The sequence below is a fragment of the Rhinolophus sinicus genome, chromosome 8 (genome assembly GCF_057876585.1).
Source record: "Rhinolophus sinicus isolate RSI-liver-muscle chromosome 8, RSI-T2T, whole genome shotgun sequence".
Taxonomy (NCBI): Eukaryota; Metazoa; Chordata; class Mammalia; order Chiroptera; family Rhinolophidae; genus Rhinolophus; species Rhinolophus sinicus.
This window is the reverse complement of record NC_142508.1, coordinates 30,623,045-30,647,413: the sequence shown is the minus strand read 5'-3', so window position 1 is coordinate 30,647,413 and position 24,369 is coordinate 30,623,045. Positions and strand designations below refer to the sequence as shown.

The 24,369-nt window shown below is 56.7% G+C and overlaps 5 non-coding genes across 5 annotated transcripts; all 5 read right to left on the bottom strand.

The window, feature by feature from the left end:
• Nucleotides 1-781: 781 nt before the first annotated feature.
• Nucleotides 782-900, bottom strand: LOC148757441 (5S ribosomal RNA). Its single transcript, XR_016022270.1, has one exon. It is a non-coding gene; the product is annotated as a 5S ribosomal RNA (ribosomal RNA).
• Nucleotides 901-6,542: 5,642 nt separating this feature from the next.
• On the bottom strand, nucleotides 6,543-6,661 carry LOC148757440 (5S ribosomal RNA). The gene has a single exon (XR_016022269.1). It is a non-coding gene; the product is annotated as a 5S ribosomal RNA (ribosomal RNA).
• Nucleotides 6,662-12,321: 5,660 nt separating this feature from the next.
• On the bottom strand, nucleotides 12,322-12,440 carry LOC148757439 (5S ribosomal RNA). The gene has a single exon (XR_016022268.1). It is a non-coding gene; the product is annotated as a 5S ribosomal RNA (ribosomal RNA).
• A 5,657-nt stretch (nucleotides 12,441-18,097) lies between these two features.
• Nucleotides 18,098-18,216, bottom strand: LOC148757438 (5S ribosomal RNA). The gene has a single exon (XR_016022267.1). It is a non-coding gene; the product is annotated as a 5S ribosomal RNA (ribosomal RNA).
• A 5,661-nt stretch (nucleotides 18,217-23,877) lies between these two features.
• LOC148757437 (5S ribosomal RNA) lies at nucleotides 23,878-23,996 on the bottom strand. The gene has a single exon (XR_016022266.1). It is a non-coding gene; the product is annotated as a 5S ribosomal RNA (ribosomal RNA).
• Between the last annotated feature and the right edge of the window lie 373 nt (nucleotides 23,997-24,369).

The following is a 24,369-nucleotide window of genomic DNA, read 5'->3' as shown; positions in this document are numbered from 1 at the left end:
TCTTCTCAATCCTCACTCCCCACTTCAGGAACCGTTCGTCTCGTCGGCAGGCTCCGACATGGTGGTCTCTCCTGGAGCCCGAGGGCGTGCGGGGTGTTGGGGTGCTGCTCTCTCCGTCCCCTGGTTTGTCCCGGCTCTTTTTCCCCTGTGTGTCGGGGCCACTGCGGCCGGCGGGAACCGAGGGCTCCTGGCTCTTGTGGGAGACGGGAGGGGGCGCGCGCGCGCGCGCGCGCGCGGGGGTGTGGGGCGAGGTGCCTGCCAGCAGAGACAGAGGCCCCCGGTGGGGCGGGGCGGGTGGGCATCCCGTTTGCCGGAGGACACGCCTATCCTGTGTCTCGGGGCCCAGGTGCAGGCACAGGGATGGTCGTCCCCTGGGCTCGGGCCGAGGTGCAAAGGACCGGCACGTCCTGGGATGGAGAAAGCCTGGTGGAGGCCTGCGCCGGCAGGCAGCCCTGGGCTTGGGCTTTGGGGGCGGCGGGGGCGGGGAGCGGGAGGGAGCGCGGCGATGGCAGCGGCGGCGACGGCGGCGACCGCGGCTCGGCGAAGGGCTGCGGGCTGTCGGCCTGCGGGAGCGAAGAGGACTGAGAAGAGGGTGTGGGGGGGAGCCGGGGCCGACGGGCCTGGCGTGCGGCCCGGGCTGCGAGCTTGTAGTGCCGGGCGGCTGACCCGCCGCTGGCCAGGGGTACCTTCGGCTGGCTGGGCGGCAGAAGAGGGGCAAGGGGCGCCAGGGGTTCGGAGGGAGCCACGCCGGGGCGGCGGCGCAAAAGGAGAGGCGAGCAAAAGCCTACAGCACCCGGTATTCCCAGGCGGTCTCCCATCCAAGTACTAACCAGGCCCGACCCTGCTTAGCTTCCGAGATCAGACGAGATCGGGCGCGTTCAGGGTGGTATGGCCGTAGACGCTGGGACCCGGCTGCCGGCGCCCCAAGAGCCTGCTCCCGGCCTGCCTCGTGAGCGTGCGCCGTGCTGCTGGGCCGCTCGGGTGGCGAGCATCTCCTCGCGGGCCGGCTCCGCCGGCGCCGCGCCTCCCGCCTGCTCCCCGCCTCCCCCGGACGCCGCCGGCGTGGGCGGCGGGCTACTCTTGGCCCGCAGCGAGGCCCCTCCGCGCCACCCGTGGCTCCACGGGCCTCTGTCACTTCCCTGACGGTGACAGAAGTCTCGGCGCCCTGGCATCCTGGGACTCCCCGGGCCCCGTACGGCTTACACCCCGCCCCCCCCAACCCCGCTCACCCCCACCCCCAGCCCCACCACCCCAGACCCGCCTGGCTGCTCTGCGGTCCCCCGCTCGTGGCAAGCGAGGGGGTCGCAGGGTCCTCTCAGGCCCCTCCGGCCCTAGGCACGCGCGGCCCTGGCCCTGGCACTGGCCGGCCCCACCGACTGGCCCAAAGCCACGGGGAGCCACCCGTGCCACCAGGGTGCAGCGGCTCCAGTCTGCCGTCACCCTTCGTCACACAGCCTTCCGTCCGGGCCCTCGCCCCTCCTCAGCGACCAGCGTCCCGCCCGATCTCCGGTCCCTTCACTGGCTACACGTCACCTCTCCTGACCCAGGGAGGTGAGAGAGAGGATGAGAGAAGGCCAGAGACGGAGCAAGAGAGAGGCGGAGAGAGACAGGCGGGGACTGTGGCGACAGAGTCCCAGAGAGCCGTTTCCAGGCTCTGGGCCTCGCGTGGAGGGGTGCTGCCTCGGGTGGTGCACGGTCATCAGCTGTGACCGCTTGGCCGTCAGCTGTTGCCAGTTGGCCATAGGCCACCGGTACAGCTGCGGTGGCCAAGCTAGGAAGCGCGGATGGTGGACTGCAAATTGCAGAGGGGCGCGGATTGCAGTTGGCCGGCTTGGCGTGTCGGTCGGTTGGTGGGTCGGTTGGTTGGCAGAGAAGCGGCCGGCAGGTTGGGGATCGTGCGGCTCCGGCTTGCTGTGTCTCCGAGCCAGCCGCCCGTGAGAAATGGTGCTATGAGACCCCTATCCATGGCTCCGTTGGTGTTCCTTCTTGGCCTCGCCATATCCTGCGTTCTTGTGCGGGCAGAGGGACTAGAGTCCCCGCAGGACAGGGACCGACAGACAGAACGGGGGGGGGGAGGAGGAGGAGGAGGAGGAGGGAGCGAGATGGAAATATACACGTATATGTGCATGTATGTATCTAGACGTACAGAGAGACATGGACAGAGACAGAGAAAGAGGGGGCTGGCACGCGGGGAGAGAGCTCCTGAGCGAGAGCCACAGCCCAACAGGCATGTCGCAGAGCCAGACGGACAGGGGGTGGAGGTTGAGGGTGGGGGGGACGCACAGGCTGGGACACGGACTGGGACGGACGCACTGAGGCTGTGTTGCGGTGGCAGCTTCTCCACCGGTGTGTGGTGGAGCCCGGGGCTGGGCTCCGCTAAGGAGGCAGTGCCCGGGCTTTGGCAGTCACCCTCAAAGCCCCCGGGGCGGGCCGCCAGGGTCTCCGGAGTGCCGGTGGGCTCCGAGCCCCGCCCAGGGTCCCGCCCGCGGGCGGAGAGTGGCAGCCCCAGGCACCCTCGTTGTGAGGGTTGTGTGCCTGCGTGCCTGCTCTTCCCCTTGTGGTGGTGTGGGGAGCTGGAGCATCAAGGGTTAAGAAAATGTAACTACAAGCAGAGGTTGGGAGGATGGCTGAGGGGAACTCCGATAAGCATAAAGAACAAACAGAAACAGACACCTGCTGTTCTGGGAATGGGACAATCTCAAAAGGTCTAAAGACAGTCAGGGCCAAACTTTGGAGAAACATAACTAATCTGTACTTGCTGCCTCAGCCGCTTTATGTAACCTTCTTGTTTCTGTCTGTATAAAAGAATGCTGAAAAATCAAGCAGGCGCAGCAGTCCAGTCAGAACTGCTCGCCCTCCCGATCCCATCTTTGTCTCTTGTCCAATTTTTTCTCTCAATCCTCACTCCCCACTTCAGGAACCGTTCGTCTCGTCGGCAGGCTCCGACAAGTGGCGCCCGAACAGGGACCTGACTACTGGGGAATCAGTGAAGGACTCCGCTTGCAAACGAGACGCGTCGAATAAGGTTAGTGAAAGCGGTGAGATACCATAGTCGGGAGTAAAATAAAATGGGACAGGGTAACAGTAAAAGGCTGTTTACTCACATGTTAAGGAGCATGCTAAAAGCTAGAGGAGTTAAAACCAGTGAAGCACAGTTGCTTCGATTTTTAGAATTTGTAGTACAAATATGTCCCTGGTTCCCCGAAGAAGGCACTTTAAACTTAGAAACTTGGGAAAAGGTGAGAGAGCGTTTACAGGGATATTATGATGCTCGTGGACCCTCTGAAGTACCAGTAGATACTTTTTCCTTATGGAATTTGGTTAGGGATGTGATCGATCCTAAACACGAGGGAATCAGATACTCTGAGAATGATCAACCCAAACTGGATCCCCCTGGGAAGCAGAGGTGCAAAGATTACAAGCTGCACTCACTTCCCTCTCTGTTCAAATGCAATTAGTCCAGGCTCAACAGACTGGGCCTTTATTAGAATCTCAATCAGAATAGAAGCCTGGGTTACAATGAAGCTCTCCTCCAAGTGTAGTTGCAGGGCTAGATCCACTGCCCGAGGCCCCTTTCAACCGAAAAAGATTCAAGCCGCCAAGCTGCTAGTACAGGAGCAACTTAAAAAGGGACACATTGCCCCCTCCAATTCTCCCGGGAATTCTCCCATTTTTGTTATTAAAAAAAAAAAAAAAAAAAAAATCTGGTAGATAGAGATTATGACAAGATTTAGAAAAAGTTAATAAAACCATGAAATGAAGGGGAGCCTTACAGACAGGCTTGCCCTGTCCTGCAGCCACACCAAAACACACATGTAAAATTGTTTTGGACTTCAAAGATTGTTTTTATACTATACCTTTAAATCCTGATGACTGCCCTGGATTTGCTTTCAGTGTTCCTTCCGTTAATTTACAAGAACCTTTTAAGAGCTATCATTGGCTAGTGCTACCTCAGGGAATGGCTAGTAGCCCTACATTATGTCAAAAACTTGTATCAGCTGCAATAAAACCTACCCGAAGGACATTTCCAGATATTTACATCATCCACTACACGGATGACATACTTCTTGCCCACTCTTGTGAACCAAAGTTGCTTGCTGCTTTTGCTCATTTACAAGAAAAGCTCCACAATTATGGGCTAGTTATAGCCCCAGAAAAAATTCAGCAAGTGCCTCCTTACTCTTATCTGGGATATTGTTTAATGCCTCAGGCCATTGTGCCTCAAAAAAATACAAATCCGGCGAGATTGTTTAAAAACGTTAAATGATTTCCAAAAGCTACTGGGAGGCATTAACTGGATTAGACCTCAGTTGCGGTTGACAACCGGTGAATTACAACCTTTGTTTAAAATATTACGTGGGGAAGCTGATCCTACTTCTCCCCGCGAGATAACACGGGGAAGAGGCTTTGCTTGTATTTCTCCAGGTCCGGAAGAAAAACCTTTGTGAATTCCTGGTCGGTGTTAAACCATACCATGAGCGACAGCCCACAGAAGAGAAGACATCTGTAGATACCCATCCACGCCCCCTACTGTTCCATTCTTGTGTTTACACCTTATGTCTCTCTGTCTGGTCCCCCAAAGATGGTTTGCAGCCAAAGACGGGTAAGATATCTCACGGGAGATACAACCTAAGCCGGGCGGAACCGAGTGGGGACCCCCAATGAGCTGCCTTAGAAGATCCAAAAAGGAGCCTTTCCTCCCCTTCCCCCTGCCTGGCAAAAGCCATTGCTGTCTCTGGCTTTCCTCTCTCACCTGATTGTGAGAGAAGTCATGAGGGCAATGAAGATCAGTTCTCTCCACTTATCTCAACAGAACTGTTACAATATGGGTGACTTGACCCTGAGAAGGTAAGACATCATGGGACTTTATGCTTCGGCTGTTAACAGACAAAGGGTGATTGGAATAAACATTTTTCTGCTATGAGGTACGAGTCTCACAGACCGTGTAAGAAAAAAATGTTACTCTTGATCTTATCCAGTTTCATAAAGAGGTCTTGACACTGCAAGAGACCTCTCCTTTAAACACCGATATAGCTGATACTCTCAACAAACTTGTCTCTAGTTTTCACAATGTATTGCCATCATACTCTTCAATGCTTCAAATTATGCCCCCCTCCCCTTGTAATTCCGCCTGTTGTGATCCTCCTGATACTATGTTTCCTCCCCTGCATCACAGAAGCTGTGATGGGGATAGTCACAGATATTTATGGAGAAATTCACAAAATAAGGCTCCACATGGCTAATAAACCAAAAGCCACTGCCCCTGTCTAACCCCGAAGGAGATCGGTAGCCAATGACGGGTAATGATCAGTGGATGTCTTACAACCTAAGACAGGAGTCGATCGCTTTGATGAAGGATATCCAATGACGGGTAAGTGAGAATGTCTGTACTGACCACCTAAGCCAGGCACGATCTCAAAAAATAAAAAAGGGGGAATTGCGGGGAGCTGGAGCATCAAGCGTTAAGAAAATGTAACTACAAGCAGAGGTTGGGAGGATGGCTGAGGGGAACTCCGATAAGCATAAAGAACAAACAGAAACAGACACCTGCTGTTCTGGGAATGGGACAATCTCAAAAGGTCTAAAGACAGTCAGGGCCAAACTTTGGAAAAACATAACTAATCTGTACTTGCTGCCTCAGCCGCTTTATGTAACCTTCCTGTTTCTGTCTGTATAAAAGAATGCTGAAAAATCAAGCAGGCGCAGCAGTCTAGTCAGAACTGCTCGCCCTCCCGATCCCATCTTTGTCTCTTGTCTATTTTCTTCTCAATCCTCACTCCCCACTTCAGGAACCGTTCGTCTCGTCGGCAGGCTCCGACATGGTGGTCTCTCCTGGAGCCCGAGGGCGTGCGGGGTGTTGGGGTGCTGCTCTCTCCGTCCCCTGGTTTGTCCCGGCTCTTTTTCCCCTGTGTGTCGGGGCCACTGCGGCCGGCGGGAACCGAGGGCTCCTGGCTCTTGTGGGAGACGGGAGGGGGCGCGCGCGCGCGCGCGCGCGCGGGGGTGTGGGGCGAGGTGCCTGCCAGCAGAGACAGAGGCCCCCGGTGGGGCGGGGCGGGTGGGCATCCCGTTTGCCGGAGGACACGCCTATCCTGTGTCTCGGGGCCCAGGTGCAGGCACAGGGATGGTCGTCCCCTGGGCTCGGGCCGAGGTGCAAAGGACCGGCACGTCCTGGGATGGAGAAAGCCTGGTGGAGGCCTGCGCCGGCAGGCAGCCCTGGGCTTGGGCTTTGGGGGCGGCGGGGGCGGGGAGCGGGAGGGAGCGCGGCGATGGCAGCGGCGGCGACGGCGGCGACCGCGGCTCGGCGAAGGGCTGCGGGCTGTCGGCCTGCGGGAGCGAAGAGGACTGAGAAGAGGGTGTGGGGGGGAGCCGGGGCCGACGGGCCTGGCGTGCGGCCCGGGCTGCGAGCTTGTAGTGCCGGGCGGCTGACCCGCCGCTGGCCAGGGGTACCTTCGGCTGGCTGGGCGGCAGAAGAGGGGCAAGGGGCGCCAGGGGTTCGGAGGGAGCCACGCCGGGGCGGCGGCGCAAAAGGAGAGGCGAGCAAAAGCCTACAGCACCCGGTATTCCCAGGCGGTCTCCCATCCAAGTACTAACCAGGCCCGACCCTGCTTAGCTTCCGAGATCAGACGAGATCGGGCGCGTTCAGGGTGGTATGGCCGTAGACGCTGGGACCCGGCTGCCGGCGCCCCAAGAGCCTGCTCCCGGCCTGCCTCGTGAGCGTGCGCCGTGCTGCTGGGCCGCTCGGGTGGCGAGCATCTCCTCGCGGGCCGGCTCCGCCGGCGCCGCGCCTCCCGCCTGCTCCCCGCCTCCCCCGGACGCCGCCGGCGTGGGCGGCGGGCTACTCTTGGCCCGCAGCGAGGCCCCTCCGCGCCACCCGTGGCTCCACGGGCCTCTGTCACTTCCCTGACGGTGACAGAAGTCTCGGCGCCCTGGCATCCTGGGACTCCCCGGGCCCCGTACGGCTTACACCCCGCCCCCCCCAACCCCGCTCACCCCCACCCCCAGCCCCACCACCCCAGACCCGCCTGGCTGCTCTGCGGTCCCCCGCTCGTGGCAAGCGAGGGGGTCGCAGGGTCCTCTCAGGCCCCTCCGGCCCTAGGCACGCGCGGCCCTGGCCCTGGCACTGGCCGGCCCCACCGACTGGCCCAAAGCCACGGGGAGCCACCCGTGCCACCAGGGTGCAGCGGCTCCAGTCTGCCGTCACCCTTCGTCACACAGCCTTCCGTCCGGGCCCTCGCCCCTCCTCAGCGACCAGCGTCCCGCCCGATCTCCGGTCCCTTCACTGGCTACACGTCACCTCTCCTGACCCAGGGAGGTGAGAGAGAGGATGAGAGAAGGCCAGAGACGGAGCAAGAGAGAGGCGGAGAGAGACAGGCGGGGACTGTGGCGACAGAGTCCCAGAGAGCCGTTTCCAGGCTCTGGGCCTCGCGTGGAGGGGTGCTGCCTCGGGTGGTGCACGGTCATCAGCTGTGACCGCTTGGCCGTCAGCTGTTGCCAGTTGGCCATAGGCCACCGGTACAGCTGCGGTGGCCAAGCTAGGAAGCGCGGATGGTGGACTGCAAATTGCAGAGGGGCGCGGATTGCAGTTGGCCGGCTTGGCGTGTCGGTCGGTTGGTGGGTCGGTTGGTTGGCAGAGAAGCGGCCGGCAGGTTGGGGATCGTGCGGCTCCGGCTTGCTGTGTCTCCGAGCCAGCCGCCCGTGAGAAATGGTGCTATGAGACCCCTATCCATGGCTCCGTTGGTGTTCCTTCTTGGCCTCGCCATATCCTGCGTTCTTGTGCGGGCAGAGGGACTAGAGTCCCCGCAGGACAGGGACCGACAGACAGAACGGGGGGGGGGGGGGAGGAGGAGGAGGAGGAGGAGGGAGCGAGATGGAAATATACACGTATATGTGCATGTATGTATCTAGACGTACAGAGAGACATGGACAGAGACAGAGAAAGAGGGGGCTGGCACGCGGGGAGAGAGCTCCTGAGCGAGAGCCACAGCCCAACAGGCATGTCGCAGAGCCAGACGGACAGGGGGTGGAGGTTGAGGGTGGGGGGGACGCACAGGCTGGGACACGGACTGGGACGGACGCACTGAGGCTGTGTTGCGGTGGCAGCTTCTCCACCGGTGTGTGGTGGAGCCCGGGGCTGGGCTCCGCTAAGGAGGCAGTGCCCGGGCTTTGGCAGTCACCCTCAAAGCCCCCGGGGCGGGCCGCCAGGGTCTCCGGAGTGCCGGTGGGCTCCGAGCCCCGCCCAGGGTCCCGCCCGCGGGCGGAGAGTGGCAGCCCCAGGCACCCTCGTTGTGAGGGTTGTGTGCCTGCGTGCCTGCTCTTCCCCTTGTGGTGGTGTGGGGAGCTGGAGCATCAAGGGTTAAGAAAATGTAACTACAAGCAGAGGTTGGGAGGATGGCTGAGGGGAACTCCGATAAGCATAAAGAACAAACAGAAACAGACACCTGCTGTTCTGGGAATGGGACAATCTCAAAAGGTCTAAAGACAGTCAGGGCCAAACTTTGGAGAAACATAACTAATCTGTACTTGCTGCCTCAGCCGCTTTATGTAACCTTCTTGTTTCTGTCTGTATAAAAGAATGCTGAAAAATCAAGCAGGCGCAGCAGTCCAGTCAGAACTGCTCGCCCTCCCGATCCCATCTTTGTCTCTTGTCCAATTTTTTCTCTCAATCCTCACTCCCCACTTCAGGAACCGTTCGTCTCGTCGGCAGGCTCCGACAAGTGGCGCCCGAACAGGGACCTGACTACTGGGGAATCAGTGAAGGACTCCGCTTGCAAACGAGACGCGTCGAATAAGGTTAGTGAAAGCGGTGAGATACCATAGTCGGGAGTAAAATAAAATGGGACAGGGTAACAGTAAAAGGCTGTTTACTCACATGTTAAGGAGCATGCTAAAAGCTAGAGGAGTTAAAACCAGTGAAGCACAGTTGCTTCGATTTTTAGAATTTGTAGTACAAATATGTCCCTGGTTCCCCGAAGAAGGGACTTTAAACTTAGAAACTTGGGAAAAGGTGAGAGAGCGTTTACAGGGATATTATGATGCTCGTGGACCCTCTGAAGTACCAGTAGATACTTTTTCCTTATGGAATTTGGTTAGGGATGTGATCGATCCTAAACACGAGGGAATCAGATACTCTGAGAATGATCAACCCAAACTGGATCCCCCTGGGAAGCAGAGGTGCAAAGATTACAAGCTGCACTCACTTCCCTCTCTGTTCAAATGCAATTAGTCCAGGCTCAACAGACTGGGCCTTTATTAGAATCTCAATCAGAATAGAAGCCTGGGTTACAATGAAGCTCTCCTCCAAGTGTAGTTGCAGGGCTAGATCCACTGCCCGAGGCCCCTATCAACCGAAAAAGATTCAAGCCGCCAAGCTGCTAGTACAGGGGCAACTTAAAAAGGGACACATTGCCCCCTCCAATTCTCCCGGGAATTCTCCCATTTTTGTTATTAAAAAAAAAAAAAAAAAAAAAAAAAAAAAAAAAAAATCTGGTAGATAGAGATTATGACAAGATTTAGAAAAAGTTAATAAAACCATGAAACGAAGGGGAGCCTTACAGACAGGCTTGCCCTGTCCTGCAGCCACACCAAAACACACATGTAAAATTGTTTTGGACTTCAAAGATTGTTTTTATACTATACCTTTAAATCCTGATGACTGCCCTGGATTTGCTTTCAGTGTTCCTTCCGTTAATTTACAAGAACCTTTTAAGAGCTATCATTGGCTAGTGCTACCTCAGGGAATGGCTAGTAGCCCTACATTATGTCAAAAACTTGTATCAGCTGCAATAAAACCTACCCGAAGGACATTTCCAGATATTTACATCATCCACTACACGGATGACATACTTCTTGCCCACTCTTGTGAACCAAAGTTGCTTGCTGCTTTTGCTCATTTACAAGAAAAGCTCCACAATTATGGGCTAGTTATAGCCCCAGAAAAAATTCAGCAAGTGCCTCCTTACTCTTATCTGGGATATTGTTTAATGCCTCAGGCCATTGTGCCTCAAAAAAATACAAATCCGGCGAGATTGTTTAAAAACGTTAAATGATTTCCAAAAGCTACTGGGAGGCATTAACTGGATTAGACCTCAGTTGCGGTTGACAACCGGTGAATTACAACCTTTGTTTAAAATATTACGTGGGGAAGCTGATCCTACTTCTCCCCGCGAGATAACACGGGGAAGAGGCTTTGCTTGTATTTCTCCAGGTCCGGAAGAAAAACCTTTGTGAATTCCTGGTCGGTGTTAAACCATACCATGAGCGACAGCCCACAGAAGAGAAGACATCTGTAGATACCCATCCACGCCCCCTACTGTTCCATTCTTGTGTTTACACCTTATGTCTCTCTGTCTGGTCCCCCAAAGATGGTTTGCAGCCAAAGACGGGTAAGATATCTCACGGGAGATACAACCTAAGCCGGGCGGAACCGAGTGGGGACCCCCAATGAGCTGCCTTAGAAGATCCAAAAAGGAGCCTTTCCTCCCCTTCCCCCTGCCTGGCAAAAGCCATTGCTGTCTCTGGCTTTCCTCTCTCACCTGATTGTGAGAGAAGTCATGAGGGCAATGAAGATCAGTTCTCTCCACTTATCTCAACAGAACTGTTACAATATGGGTGACTTGACCCTGAGAAGGTAAGACATCATGGGACTTTATGCTTCGGCTGTTAACAGACAAAGGGTGATTGGAATAAACATTTTTCTGCTATGAGGTACGAGTCTCACAGACCGTGTAAGAAAAAAATGTTACTCTTGATCTTATCCAGTTTCATAAAGAGGTCTTGACACTGCAAGAGACCTCTCCTTTAAACACCGATATAGCTGATACTCTCAACAAACTTGTCTCTAGTTTTCACAATGTATTGCCATCATACTCTTCAATGCTTCAAATTATGCCCCCCTCCCCTTGTAATTCCGCCTGTTGTGATCCTCCTGATACTATGTTTCCTCCCCTGCATCACAGAAGCTGTGATGGGGATAGTCACAGATATTTATGGAGAAATTCACAAAATAAGGCTCCACATGGCTAATAAACCAAAAGCCACTGCCCCTGTCTAACCCCGAAGGAGATCGGTAGCCAATGACGGGTAATGATCAGTGGATGTCTTACAACCTAAGACAGGAGTCGATCGCTTTGATGAAGGATATCCAATGACGGGTAAGTGAGAATGTCTGTACTGACCACCTAAGCCAGGCACGATCTCAAAAAATAAAAAAGGGGGAATTGCGGGGAGCTGGAGCATCAAGCGTTAAGAAAATGTAACTACAAGCAGAGGTTGGGAGGATGGCTGAGGGGAACTCCGATAAGCATAAAGAACAAACAGAAACAGACACCTGCTGTTCTGGGAATGGGACAATCTCAAAAGGTCTAAAGACAGTCAGGGCCAAACTTTGGAAAAACATAACTAATCTGTACTTGCTGCCTCAGCCGCTTTATGTAACCTTCCTGTTTCTGTCTGTATAAAAGAATGCTGAAAAATCAAGCAGGCGCAGCAGTCTAGTCAGAACTGCTCGCCCTCCCGATCCCATCTTTGTCTCTTGTCTATTTTCTTCTCAATCCTCACTCCCCACTTCAGGAACCGTTCGTCTCGTCGGCAGGCTCCGACATGGTGGTCTCTCCTGGAGCCCGAGGGCGTGCGGGGTGTTGGGGTGCTGCTCTCTCCGTCCCCTGGTTTGTCCCGGCTCTTTTTCCCCTGTGTGTCGGGGCCACTGCGGCCGGCGGGAACCGAGGGCTCCTGGCTCTTGTGGGAGACGGGAGGGGGCGCGCGCGCGCGCGCGCGCGCGGGGGTGTGGGGCGAGGTGCCTGCCAGCAGAGACAGAGGCCCCCGGTGGGGCGGGGCGGGTGGGCATCCCGTTTGCCGGAGGACACGCCTATCCTGTGTCTCGGGGCCCAGGTGCAGGCACAGGGATGGTCGTCCCCTGGGCTCGGGCCGAGGTGCAAAGGACCGGCACGTCCTGGGATGGAGAAAGCCTGGTGGAGGCCTGCGCCGGCAGGCAGCCCTGGGCTTGGGCTTTGGGGGCGGCGGGGGCGGGGAGCGGGAGGGAGCGCGGCGATGGCAGCGGCGGCGACGGCGGCGACCGCGGCTCGGCGAAGGGCTGCGGGCTGTCGGCCTGCGGGAGCGAAGAGGACTGAGAAGAGGGTGTGGGGGGGAGCCGGGGCCGACGGGCCTGGCGTGCGGCCCGGGCTGCGAGCTTGTAGTGCCGGGCGGCTGACCCGCCGCTGGCCAGGGGTACCTTCGGCTGGCTGGGCGGCAGAAGAGGGGCAAGGGGCGCCAGGGGTTCGGAGGGAGCCACGCCGGGGCGGCGGCGCAAAAGGAGAGGCGAGCAAAAGCCTACAGCACCCGGTATTCCCAGGCGGTCTCCCATCCAAGTACTAACCAGGCCCGACCCTGCTTAGCTTCCGAGATCAGACGAGATCGGGCGCGTTCAGGGTGGTATGGCCGTAGACGCTGGGACCCGGCTGCCGGCGCCCCAAGAGCCTGCTCCCGGCCTGCCTCGTGAGCGTGCGCCGTGCTGCTGGGCCGCTCGGGTGGCGAGCATCTCCTCGCGGGCCGGCTCCGCCGGCGCCGCGCCTCCCGCCTGCTCCCCGCCTCCCCCGGACGCCGCCGGCGTGGGCGGCGGGCTACTCTTGGCCCGCAGCGAGGCCCCTCCGCGCCACCCGTGGCTCCACGGGCCTCTGTCACTTCCCTGACGGTGACAGAAGTCTCGGCGCCCTGGCATCCTGGGACTCCCCGGGCCCCGTACGGCTTACACCCCGCCCCCCCCAACCCCGCTCACCCCCACCCCCAGCCCCACCACCCCAGACCCGCCTGGCTGCTCTGCGGTCCCCCGCTCGTGGCAAGCGAGGGGGTCGCAGGGTCCTCTCAGGCCCCTCCGGCCCTAGGCACGCGCGGCCCTGGCCCTGGCACTGGCCGGCCCCACCGACTGGCCCAAAGCCACGGGGAGCCACCCGTGCCACCAGGGTGCAGCGGCTCCAGTCTGCCGTCACCCTTCGTCACACAGCCTTCCGTCCGGGCCCTCGCCCCTCCTCAGCGACCAGCGTCCCGCCCGATCTCCGGTCCCTTCACTGGCTACACGTCACCTCTCCTGACCCAGGGAGGTGAGAGAGAGGATGAGAGAAGGCCAGAGACGGAGCAAGAGAGAGGCGGAGAGAGACAGGCGGGGACTGTGGCGACAGAGTCCCAGAGAGCCGTTTCCAGGCTCTGGGCCTCGCGTGGAGGGGTGCTGCCTCGGGTGGTGCACGGTCATCAGCTGTGACCGCTTGGCCGTCAGCTGTTGCCAGTTGGCCATAGGCCACCGGTACAGCTGCGGTGGCCAAGCTAGGAAGCGCGGATGGTGGACTGCAAATTGCAGAGGGGCGCGGATTGCAGTTGGCCGGCTTGGCGTGTCGGTCGGTTGGTGGGTCGGTTGGTTGGCAGAGAAGCGGCCGGCAGGTTGGGGATCGTGCGGCTCCGGCTTGCTGTGTCTCCGAGCCAGCCGCCCGTGAGAAATGGTGCTATGAGACCCCTATCCATGGCTCCGTTGGTGTTCCTTCTTGGCCTCGCCATATCCTGCGTTCTTGTGCGGGCAGAGGGACTAGAGTCCCCGCAGGACAGGGACCGACAGACAGAACGGGGGGGGGGGGAGGAGGAGGAGGAGGAGGAGGGAGCGAGATGGAAATATACACGTATATGTGCATGTATGTATCTAGACGTACAGAGAGACATGGACAGAGACAGAGAAAGAGGGGGCTGGCACGCGGGGAGAGAGCTCCTGAGCGAGAGCCACAGCCCAACAGGCATGTCGCAGAGCCAGACGGACAGGGGGTGGAGGTTGAGGGTGGGGGGGACGCACAGGCTGGGACACGGACTGGGACGGACGCACTGAGGCTGTGTTGCGGTGGCAGCTTCTCCACCGGTGTGTGGTCGAGCCCGGGGCTGGGCTCCGCTAAGGAGGCAGTGCCCGGGCTTTGGCAGTCACCCTCAAAGCCCCCGGGGCGGGCCGCCAGGGTCTCCGGAGTGCCGGTGGGCTCCGAGCCCCGCCCAGGGTCCCGCCCGCGGGCGGAGAGTGGCAGCCCCAGGCACCCTCGTTGTGAGGGTTGTGTGCCTGCGTGCCTGCTCTTCCCCTTGTGGTGGTGTGGGGAGCTGGAGCATCAAGGGTTAAGAAAATGTAACTACAAGCAGAGGTTGGGAGGATGGCTGAGGGGAACTCCGATAAGCATAAAGAACAAACAGAAACAGACACCTGCTGTTCTGGGAATGGGACAATCTCAAAAGGTCTAAAGACAGTCAGGGCCAAACTTTGGAGAAACATAACTAATCTGTACTTGCTGCCTCAGCCGCTTTATGTAACCTTCTTGTTTCTGTCTGTATAAAAGAATGCTGAAAAATCAAGCAGGCGCAGCAGTCCAGTCAGAACTGCTCGCCCTCCCGATCCCATCTTTGTCTCTTGTCCAATTTTTTCTCTCAATCCTCACTCCCCACTTCAGGAACCGTTCGTCTCGTCGGCAGGCTCCGACAAGTGGCGCCCGAACAGGGACCTGACTACTGGGGAATCAGTGAAGGACTCCGCTTGCAAACGAGACGCGTCGAATAAGGTTAGTGAAAGCGGTGAGATACCATAGTCGGGAGTAAAATAAAATGGGACAGGGTAACAGTAAAAGGCTGTTTACTCACATGTTAAGGAGCATGCTAAAAGCTAGAGGAGTTAAAACCAGTGAAGCACAGTTGCTTCGATTTTTAGAATTTGTAGTACAAATATGTCCCTGGTTCCCCGAAGAAGGGACTTTAAACTTAGAAACTTGGGAAAAGGTGAGAGAGCGTTTACAGGGATATTATGATGCTCGTGGACCCTCTGAAGTACCAGTAGATACTTTTTCCTTATGGAATTTGGTTAGGGATGTGATCGATCCTAGACACGAGGGAATCAGATACTCTGAGAATGATCAACCCAAACTGGATCCCCCTGGGAAGCAGAGGTGCAAAGATTACAAGCTGCACTCACTTCCCTCTCTGTTCAAATGCAATTAGTCCAGGCTCAACAGACTGGGCCTTTATTAGAATCTCAATCAGAATAGAAGCCTGGGTTACAATGAAGCTCTCCTCCAAGTGTAGTTGCAGGGCTAGATCCACTGCCCGAGGCCCCTATCAACCGAAAAAGATTCAAGCCGCCAAGCTGCTAGTACAGGGGCAACTTAAAAAGGGACACATTGCCCCCTCCAATTCTCCCGGGAATTCTCCCATTTTTGTTATTAAAAAAAAAAAAAAAAAAAAAAAAAAAAAAAAAAATCTGGTAGATAGAGATTATGACAAGATTTAGAAAAAGTTAATAAAACCATGAAACGAAGGGGAGCCTTACAGACAGGCTTGCCCTGTCCTGCAGCCACACCAAAACACACATGTAAAATTGTTTTGGACTTCAAAGATTGTTTTTATACTATACCTTTAAATCCTGATGACTGCCCTGGATTTGCTTTCAGTGTTCCTTCCGTTAATTTACAAGAACCTTTTAAGAGCTATCATTGGCTAGTGCTACCTCAGGGAATGGCTAGTAGCCCTACATTATGTCAAAAACTTGTATCAGCTGCAATAAAACCTACCCGAAGGACATTTCCAGATATTTACATCATCCACTACACGGATGACATACTTCTTGCCCACTCTTGTGAACCAAAGTTGCTTGCTGCTTTTGCTCATTTACAAGAAAAGCTCCACAATTATGGGCTAGTTATAGCCCCAGAAAAAATTCAGCAAGTGCCTCCTTACTCTTATCTGGGATATTGTTTAATGCCTCAGGCCATTGTGCCTCAAAAAAATACAAATCCGGCGAGATTGTTTAAAAACGTTAAATGATTTCCAAAAGCTACTGGGAGGCATTAACTGGATTAGACCTCAGTTGCGGTTGACAACCGGTGAATTACAACCTTTGTTTAAAATATTACGTGGGGAAGCTGATCCTACTTCTCCCCGCGAGATAACACGGGGAAGAGGCTTTGCTTGTATTTCTCCAGGTCCGGAAGAAAAACCTTTGTGAATTCCTGGTCGGTGTTAAACCATACCATGAGCGACAGCCCACAGAAGAGAAGACATCTGTAGATACCCATCCACGCCCCCTACTGTTCCATTCTTGTGTTTACACCTTATGTCTCTCTGTCTGGTCCCCCAAAGATGGTTTGCAGCCAAAGACGGGTAAGATATCTCACGGGAGATACAACCTAAGCCGGGCGGAACCGAGTGGGGACCCCCAATGAGCTGCCTTAGAAGATCCAAAAAGGAGCCTTTCCTCCCCTTCCCCCTGCCTGGCAAAAGCCATTGCTGTCTCTGGCTTTCCTCTCTCACCTGATTGTGAGAGAAGTCATGAGGGCAATGAAGATCAGTTCTCTCCACTTATCTCAACAGAACTGTTACAATATGGGTGACTTGACCCTGAGAAGGTAAGACATCATGGGACTTTATGCTTCGGCTGTTAACAGACAAAGGGTGATTGGAATAAACATTTTTCTGCTATGAGGTACGAGTCTCACAGACCGTGTAAGAAAAAAATGTTACTCTTGATCTTATCCAGTTTCATAAAGAGGTCTTGACACTGCAAGAGACCTCTCCTTTAAACACCGATATAGCTGATACTCTCAACAAACTTGTCTCTAGTTTTCACAATGTATTGCCATCATACTCTTCAATGCTTCAAATTATGCCCCCCTCCCCTTGTAATTCCGCCTGTTGTGATCCTCCTGATACTATGTTTCCTCCCCTGCATCACAGAAGCTGTGATGGGGATAGTCACAGATATTTATGGAGAAATTCACAAAATAAGGCTCCACATGGCTAATAAACCAAAAGCCACTGCCCCTGTCTAACCCCGAAGGAGATCGGTAGCCAATGACGGGTAATGATCAGTGGATGTCTTACAACCTAAGACAGGAGTCGATCGCTTTGATGAAGGATATCCAATGACGGGTAAGTGAGAATGTCTGTACTGACCACCTAAGCCAGGCACGATCTCAAAAAATAAAAAAGGGGGAATTGCGGGGAGCTGGAGCATCAAGCGTTAAGAAAATGTAACTACAAGCAGAGGTTGGGAGGATGGCTGAGGGGAACTCCGATAAGCATAAAGAACAAACAGAAACAGACACCTGCTGTTCTGGGAATGGGACAATCTCAAAAGGTCTAAAGACAGTCAGGGCCAAACTTTGGAAAAACATAACTAATCTGTACTTGCTGCCTCAGCCGCTTTATGTAACCTTCCTGTTTCTGTCTGTATAAAAGAATGCTGAAAAATCAAGCAGGCGCAGCAGTCTAGTCAGAACTGCTCGCCCTCCCGATCCCATCTTTGTCTCTTGTCTATTTTCTTCTCAATCCTCACTCCCCACTTCAGGAACCGTTCGTCTCGTCGGCAGGCTCCGACATGGTGGTCTCTCCTGGAGCCCGAGGGCGTGCGGGGTGTTGGGGTGCTGCTCTCTCCGTCCCCTGGTTTGTCCCGGCTCTTTTTCCCCTGTGTGTCGGGGCCACTGCGGCCGGCGGGAACCGAGGGCTCCTGGCTCTTGTGGGAGACGGGAGGGGGCGCGCGCGCGCGCGCGCGCGCGGGGGTGTGGGGCGAGGTGCCTGCCAGCAGAGACAGAGGCCCCCGGTGGGGCGGGGCGGGTGGGCATCCCGTTTGCCGGAGGACACGCCTATCCTGTGTCTCGGGGCCCAGGTGCAGGCACAGGGATGGTCGTCCCCTGGGCTCGGGCCGAGGTGCAAAGGACCGGCACGTCCTGGGATGGAGAAAGCCTGGTGGAGGCCTGCGCCGGCAGGCAGCCCTGGGCTTGGGCTTTGGGGGCGGCGGGGGCGGGGAGCGGGAGGGAGCGCGGCGATGGCAGCGGCGGCGACGGCGGCGACCGCGGCTCGGCGAAGGGCTGCGGGCTGTCGGCCTGCGGGAGCGAAGAGGACTGAGAAGAGGGTGTGGGGGGGAGCCGGGGCCGACGGGCCTGGCGTGCGGCCCGGGCTGCGAGCTTGTAGTGCCGGGCGGCTGACCCGCCGCTGGCCAGGGGTACCTTCGGCTGGCTGGGCGGCAGAAGAGGGGCAAGGGGCGCCAGGGGTTCGGAGGGAGCCACGCCGGGGCGGCGGCGCAAAAGGAGAGGCGAGCAAAAGCCTACAGCACCCGGTATTCCCAGGCGGTCTCCCATCCAAGTACTAACCAGGCCCGACCCTGCTTAGCTTCCGAGATCAGACGAGATCGGGCGCGTTCAGGGTGGTATGGCCGTAGACGCTGGGACCCGGCTGCCGGCGCCCCAAGAGCCTGCTCCCGGCCTGCCTCGTGAGCGTGCGCCGTGCTGCTGGGCCGCTCGGGTGGCGAGCATCTCCTCGCGGGCCGGCTCCGCCGGCGCCGCGCCTCCCGCCTGCTCCCCGCCTCCCCCGGACGCCGCCGGCGTGGGCGGCGGGCTACTCTTGGCCCGCAGCGAGGCCCCTCCGCGCCACCCGTGGCTCCACGGGCCTCTGTCACTTCCCTGACGGTGACAGAAGTCTCGGCGCCCTGGCATCCTGGGACTCCCCGGGCCCCGTACGGCTTACACCCCGCCCCCCCCAACCCCGCTCACCCCCACCCCCAGCCCCACCACCCCAGACCCGCCTGGCTGCTCTGCGGTCCCCCGCTCGTGGCAAGCGAGGGGGTCGCAGGGTCCTCTCAGGCCCCTCCGGCCCTAGGCACGCGCGGCCCTGGCCCTGGCACTGGCCGGCCCCACCGACTGGCCCAAAGCCACGGGGAGCCACCCGTGCCACCAGGGTGCAGCGGCTCCAGTCTGCCGTCACCCTTCGTCACACAGCCTTCCGTCCGGGCCCTCGCCCCTCCTCAGCGACCAGCGTCCCGCCCGATCTCCGGTCCCTTCACTGGCTACACGTCACCTCTCCTGACCCAGGGAGGTGAGAGAGAGGATGAGAGAAGGCCAGAGACGGAGCAAGAGAGAGGCGGAGAGAGACAGGCGGGGACTGTGGCGACAGAGTCCCAGAGAGCCGTTTCCAGGCTCTGGGCCTCGCGTGGAGGGGTGCTGCCTCGGGTGGTGCACGGTCATCAGCTGTGACCGCTTGGCCGTCAGCTGTTGCCAGTTGGCCATAGGCCACCGGTACAGCTGCGGTGGCCAAGCTAGGAAGCGCGGATGGTGGACTGCAAATTGCAGAGGGGCGCGGATTGCAGTTGGCCGGCTTGGCGTGTCGGTCGGTTGGTGGGTCGGTTGGTTGGCAGAGAAGCGGCCGGCAGGTTGGGGATCGTGCGGCTCCGGCTTGCTGTGTCTCCGAGCCAGCCGCCCGTGAGAAATGGTGCTATGAGACCCCTATCCATGGCTCCGTTGGTGTTCCTTCTTGGCCTCGCCATATCCTGCGTTCTTGTGCGGGCAGAGGGACTAGAGTCCCCGCAGGACAGGGACCGACAGACAGAACGGGGGGGGGGGAGGAGGAGGAGGAGGAGGAGGGAGCGAGATGGAAATATACACGTATATGTGCATGTATGTATCTAGACGTACAGAGAGACATGGACAGAGACAGAGAAAGAGGGGGCTGGCACGCGGGGAGAGAGCTCCTGAGCGAGAGCCACAGCCCAACAGGCATGTCGCAGAGCCAGACGGACAGGGGGTGGAGGTTGAGGGTGGGGGGGACGCACAGGCTGGGACACGGACTGGGACGGACGCACTGAGGCTGTGTTGCGGTGGCAGCTTCTCCACCGGTGTGTGGTGGAGCCCGGGGCTGGGCTCCGCTAAGGAGGCAGTGCCCGGGCTTTGGCAGTCACCCTCAAAGCCCCCGGGGCGGGCCGCCAGGGTCTCCGGAGTGCCGGTGGGCTCCGAGCCCCGCCCAGGGTCCCGCCCGCGGGCGGAGAGTGGCAGCCCCAGGCACCCTCGTTGTGAGGGTTGTGTGCCTGCGTGCCTGCTCTTCCCCTTGTGGTGGTGTGGGGAGCTGGAGCATCAAGGGTTAAGAAAATGTAACTACAAGCAGAGGTTGGGAGGATGGCTGAGGGGAACTCCGATAAGCATAAAGAACAAACAGAAACAGACACCTGCTGTTCTGGGAATGGGACAATCTCAAAAGGTCTAAAGACAGTCAGGGCCAAACTTTGGAGAAACATAACTAATCTGTACTTGCTGCCTCAGCCGCTTTATGTAACCTTCTTGTTTCTGTCTGTATAAAAGAATGCTGAAAAATCAAGCAGGCGCAGCAGTCCAGTCAGAACTGCTCGCCCTCCCGATCCCATCTTTGTCTCTTGTCCAATTTTTTCTCTCAATCCTCACTCCCCACTTCAGGAACCGTTCGTCTCGTCGGCAGGCTCCGACAAGTGGCGCCCGAACAGGGACCTGACTACTGGGGAATCAGTGAAGGACTCCGCTTGCAAACGAGACGCGTCGAATAAGGTTAGTGAAAGCGGTGAGATACCATAGTCGGGAGTAAAATAAAATGGGACAGGGTAACAGTAAAAGGCTGTTTACTCACATGTTAAGGAGCATGCTAAAAGCTAGAGGAGTTAAAACCAGTGAAGCACAGTTGCTTCGATTTTTAGAATTTGTAGTACAAATATGTCCCTGGTTCCCCGAAGAAGGGACTTTAAACTTAGAAACTTGGGAAAAGGTGAGAGAGCGTTTACAGGGATATTATGATGCTCGTGGACCCTCTGAAGTACCAGTAGATACTTTTTCCTTATGGAATTTGGTTAGGGATGTGATCGATCCTAAACACGAGGGAATCAGATACTCTGAGAATGATCAACCCAAACTGGATCCCCCTGGGAAGCAGAGGTGCAAAGATTACAAGCTGCACTCACTTCCCTCTCTGTTCAAATGCAATTAGTCCAGGCTCAACAGACTGGGCCTTTATTAGAATCTCAATCAGAATAGAAGCCTGGGTTACAATGAAGCTCTCCTCCAAGTGTAGTTGCAGGGCTAGATCCACTGCCCGAGGCCCCTATCAACCGAAAAAGATTCAAGCCGCCAAGCTGCTAGTACAGGGGCAACTTAAAAAGGGACACATTGCCCCCTCCAATTCTCCCGGGAATTCTCCCATTTTTGTTATTAAAAAAAAAAAAAAAAAAAAAAAAAAAAAAAAAAAAAAAATCTGGTAGATAGAGATTATGACAAGATTTAGAAAAAGTTAATAAAACCATGAAATGAAGGGGAGCCTTACAGACAGGCTTGCCCTGTCCTGCAGCCACACCAAAACACACATGTAAAATTGTTTTGGACTTCAAAGATTGTTTTTATACTATACCTTTAAATCCTGATGACTGCCCTGGATTTGCTTTCAGTGTTCCTTCCGTTAATTTACAAGAACCTTTTAAGAGCTATCATTGGCTAGTGCTACCTCAGGGAATGGCTAGTAGCCCTACATTATGTCAAAAACTTGTATCAGCTGCAATAAAACCTACCCGAAGGACATTTCCAGATATTTACATCATCCACTACACGGATGACATACTTCTTGCCCACTCTTGTGAACCAAAGTTGCTTGCTGCTTTTGCTCATTTACAAGAAAAGCTCCACAATTATGGGCTAGTTATAGCCCCAGAAAAAATTCAGCAAGTGCCTCCTTACTCTTATCTGGGATATTGTTTAATGCCTCAGGCCATTGTGCCTCAAAAAAATACAAATCCGGCGAGATTGTTTAAAAACGTTAAATGATTTCCAAAAGCTACTGGGAGGCATTAACTGGATTAGACCTCAGTTGCGGTTGACAACCGGTGAATTACAACCTTTGTTTAAAATATTACGTGGGGAAGCTGATCCTACTTCTCCCCGCGAGATAACACGGGGAAGAGGCTTTGCTTGTATTTCTCCAGGTCCGGAAGAAAAACCTTTGTGAATTCCTGGTCGGTGTTAAACCATACCATGAGCGACAGCCCACAGAAGAGAAGACATCTGTAGATACCCATCCACGCCCCCTACTGTTCCATTCTTGTGTTTACACCTTATGTCTCTCTGTCTGGTCCCCCAAAGATGGTTTGCAGCCAAAGACGGGTAAGATATCTCACGGGAGATACAACCTAAGCCGGGCGGAACCGAGTGGGGACCCCCAATGAGCTGCCTTAGAAGATCCAAAAAGGAGCCTTTCCTCCCCTTCCCCCTGCCTGGCAAAAGCCATTGCTGTCTCTGGCTTTCCTCTCTCACCTGATTGTGAGAGAAGTCATGAGGGCAATGAAGATCAGTTCTCTCCACTTATCTCAACAGAAGTGTTACAATATGGGTGACTTGACCCTGAGAAGGTAAGACATCATGGGACTTTATGCTTCGGCTGTTAACAGACAAAGGGTGATTGGAATAAACATTTTTCTGCTATGAGGTACGAGTCTCACAGACCGTGTAAGAAAAAAATGTTACTCTTGATCTTATCCAGTTTCATAAAGAGGTCTTGACACTGCAAGAGACCTCTCCTTTAAACACCGATATAGCTGATACTCTCAACAAACTTGTCTCTAGTTTTCACAATGTATTGCCATCATACTCTTCAATGCTTCAAATTATGCCCCCCTCCCCTTGTAATTCCGCCTGTTGTGATCCTCCTGATACTATGTTTCCTCCCCTGCATCACAGAAGCTGTGATGGGGATAGTCACAGATATTTATGGAGAAATTCACAAAATAAGGCTCCACATGGCTAATAAACCAAAAGCCACTGCCCCTGTCTAACCCCGAAGGAGATCGGTAGCCAATGACGGGTAATGATCAGTGGATGTCTTACAACCTAAGACAGGAGTCGATCGCTTTGATGAAGGATATCCAATGACGGGTAAGTGAGAATGTCTGTACTGACCACCTAAGCCAGGCACGATCTCAAAAAATAAAAAAGGGGGAATTGCGGGGAGCTGGAGCATCAAGCGTTAAGAAAATGTAACTACAAGCAGAGGTTGGGAGGATGGCTGAGGGGAACTCCGATAAGCATAAAGAACAAACAGAAACAGACACCTGCTGTTCTGGGAATGGGACAATCTCAAAAGGTCTAAAGACAGTCAGGGCCAAACTTTGGAAAAACATAACTAATCTGTACTTGCTGCCTCAGCCGCTTTATGTAACCTTCCTGTTTCTGTCTGTATAAAAGAATGCTGAAAAATCAAGCAGGCGCAGCAGTCTAGTCAGAACTGCTCGCCCTCCCGATCCCATCTTTGTCTCTTGTCTATTTTCTTCTCAATCCTCACTCCCCACTTCAGGAACCGTTCGTCTCGTCGGCAGGCTCCGACATGGTGGTCTCTCCTGGAGCCCGAGGGCGTGCGGGGTGTTGGGGTGCTGCTCTCTCCGTCCCCTGGTTTGTCCCGGCTCTTTTTCCCCTGTGTGTCGGGGCCACTGCGGCCGGCGGGAACCGAGGGCTCCTGGCTCTTGTGGGAGACGGGAGGGGGCGCGCGCGCGCGCGCGCGCGCGGGGGTGTGGGGCGAGGTGCCTGCCAGCAGAGACAGAGGCCCCCGGTGGGGCGGGGCGGGTGGGCATCCCGTTTGCCGGAGGACACGCCTATCCTGTGTCTCGGGGCCCAGGTGCAGGCACAGGGATGGTCGTCCCCTGGGCTCGGGCCGAGGTGCAAAGGACCGGCACGTCCTGGGATGGAGAAAGCCTGGTGGAGGCCTGCGCCGGCAGGCAGCCCTGGGCTTGGGCTTTGGGGGCGGCGGGGGCGGGGAGCGGGAGGGAGCGCGGCGATGGCAGCGGCGGCGACGGCGGCGACCGCGGCTCGGCGAAGGGCTGCGGGCTGTCGGCCTGCGGGAGCGAAGAGGACTGAGAAGAGGGTGTGGGGGGGAGCCGGGGCCGACGGGCCTGGCGTGCGGCCCGGGCTGCGAGCTTGTAGTGCCGGGCGGCTGACCCGCCGCTGGCCAGGGGTACCTTCGGCTGGCTGGGCGGCAGAAGAGGGGCAAGGGGCGCCAGGGGTTCGGAGGGAGCCACGCCGGGGCGGCGGCGCAAAAGGAGAGGCGAGCAAAAGCCTACAGCACCCGGTATTCCCAGGCGGTCTCCCATCCAAGTACTAACCAGGCCCGACCCTGCTTAGCTTCCGAGATCAGACGAGATCGGGCGCGTTCAGGGTGGTATGGCCGTAGACGCTGGGACCCGGCTGCCGGCGCCCCAAGAGCCTGCTCCCGGCCTGCCTCGTGAGCGTGCGCCGTGCTGCTGGGCCGCTCGGGTGGCGAGCATCTCCTCGCGGGCCGGCTCCGCCGGCGCCGCGCCTCCCGCCTGCTCCCCGCCTCCCCCGGACGCCGCCGGCGTGGGCGGCGGGCTACTCTTGGCCCGCAGCGAGGCCCCTCCGCGCCACCCGTGGCTCCACGGGCCTCTGTCACTTCCCTGACGGTGACAGAAGTCTCGGCGCCCTGGCATCCTGGGACTCCCCGGGCCCCGTACGGCTTACACCCCGCCCCCCCCAACCCCGCTCACCCCCACCCCCAGCCCCACCACCCCAGACCCGCCTGGCTGCTCTG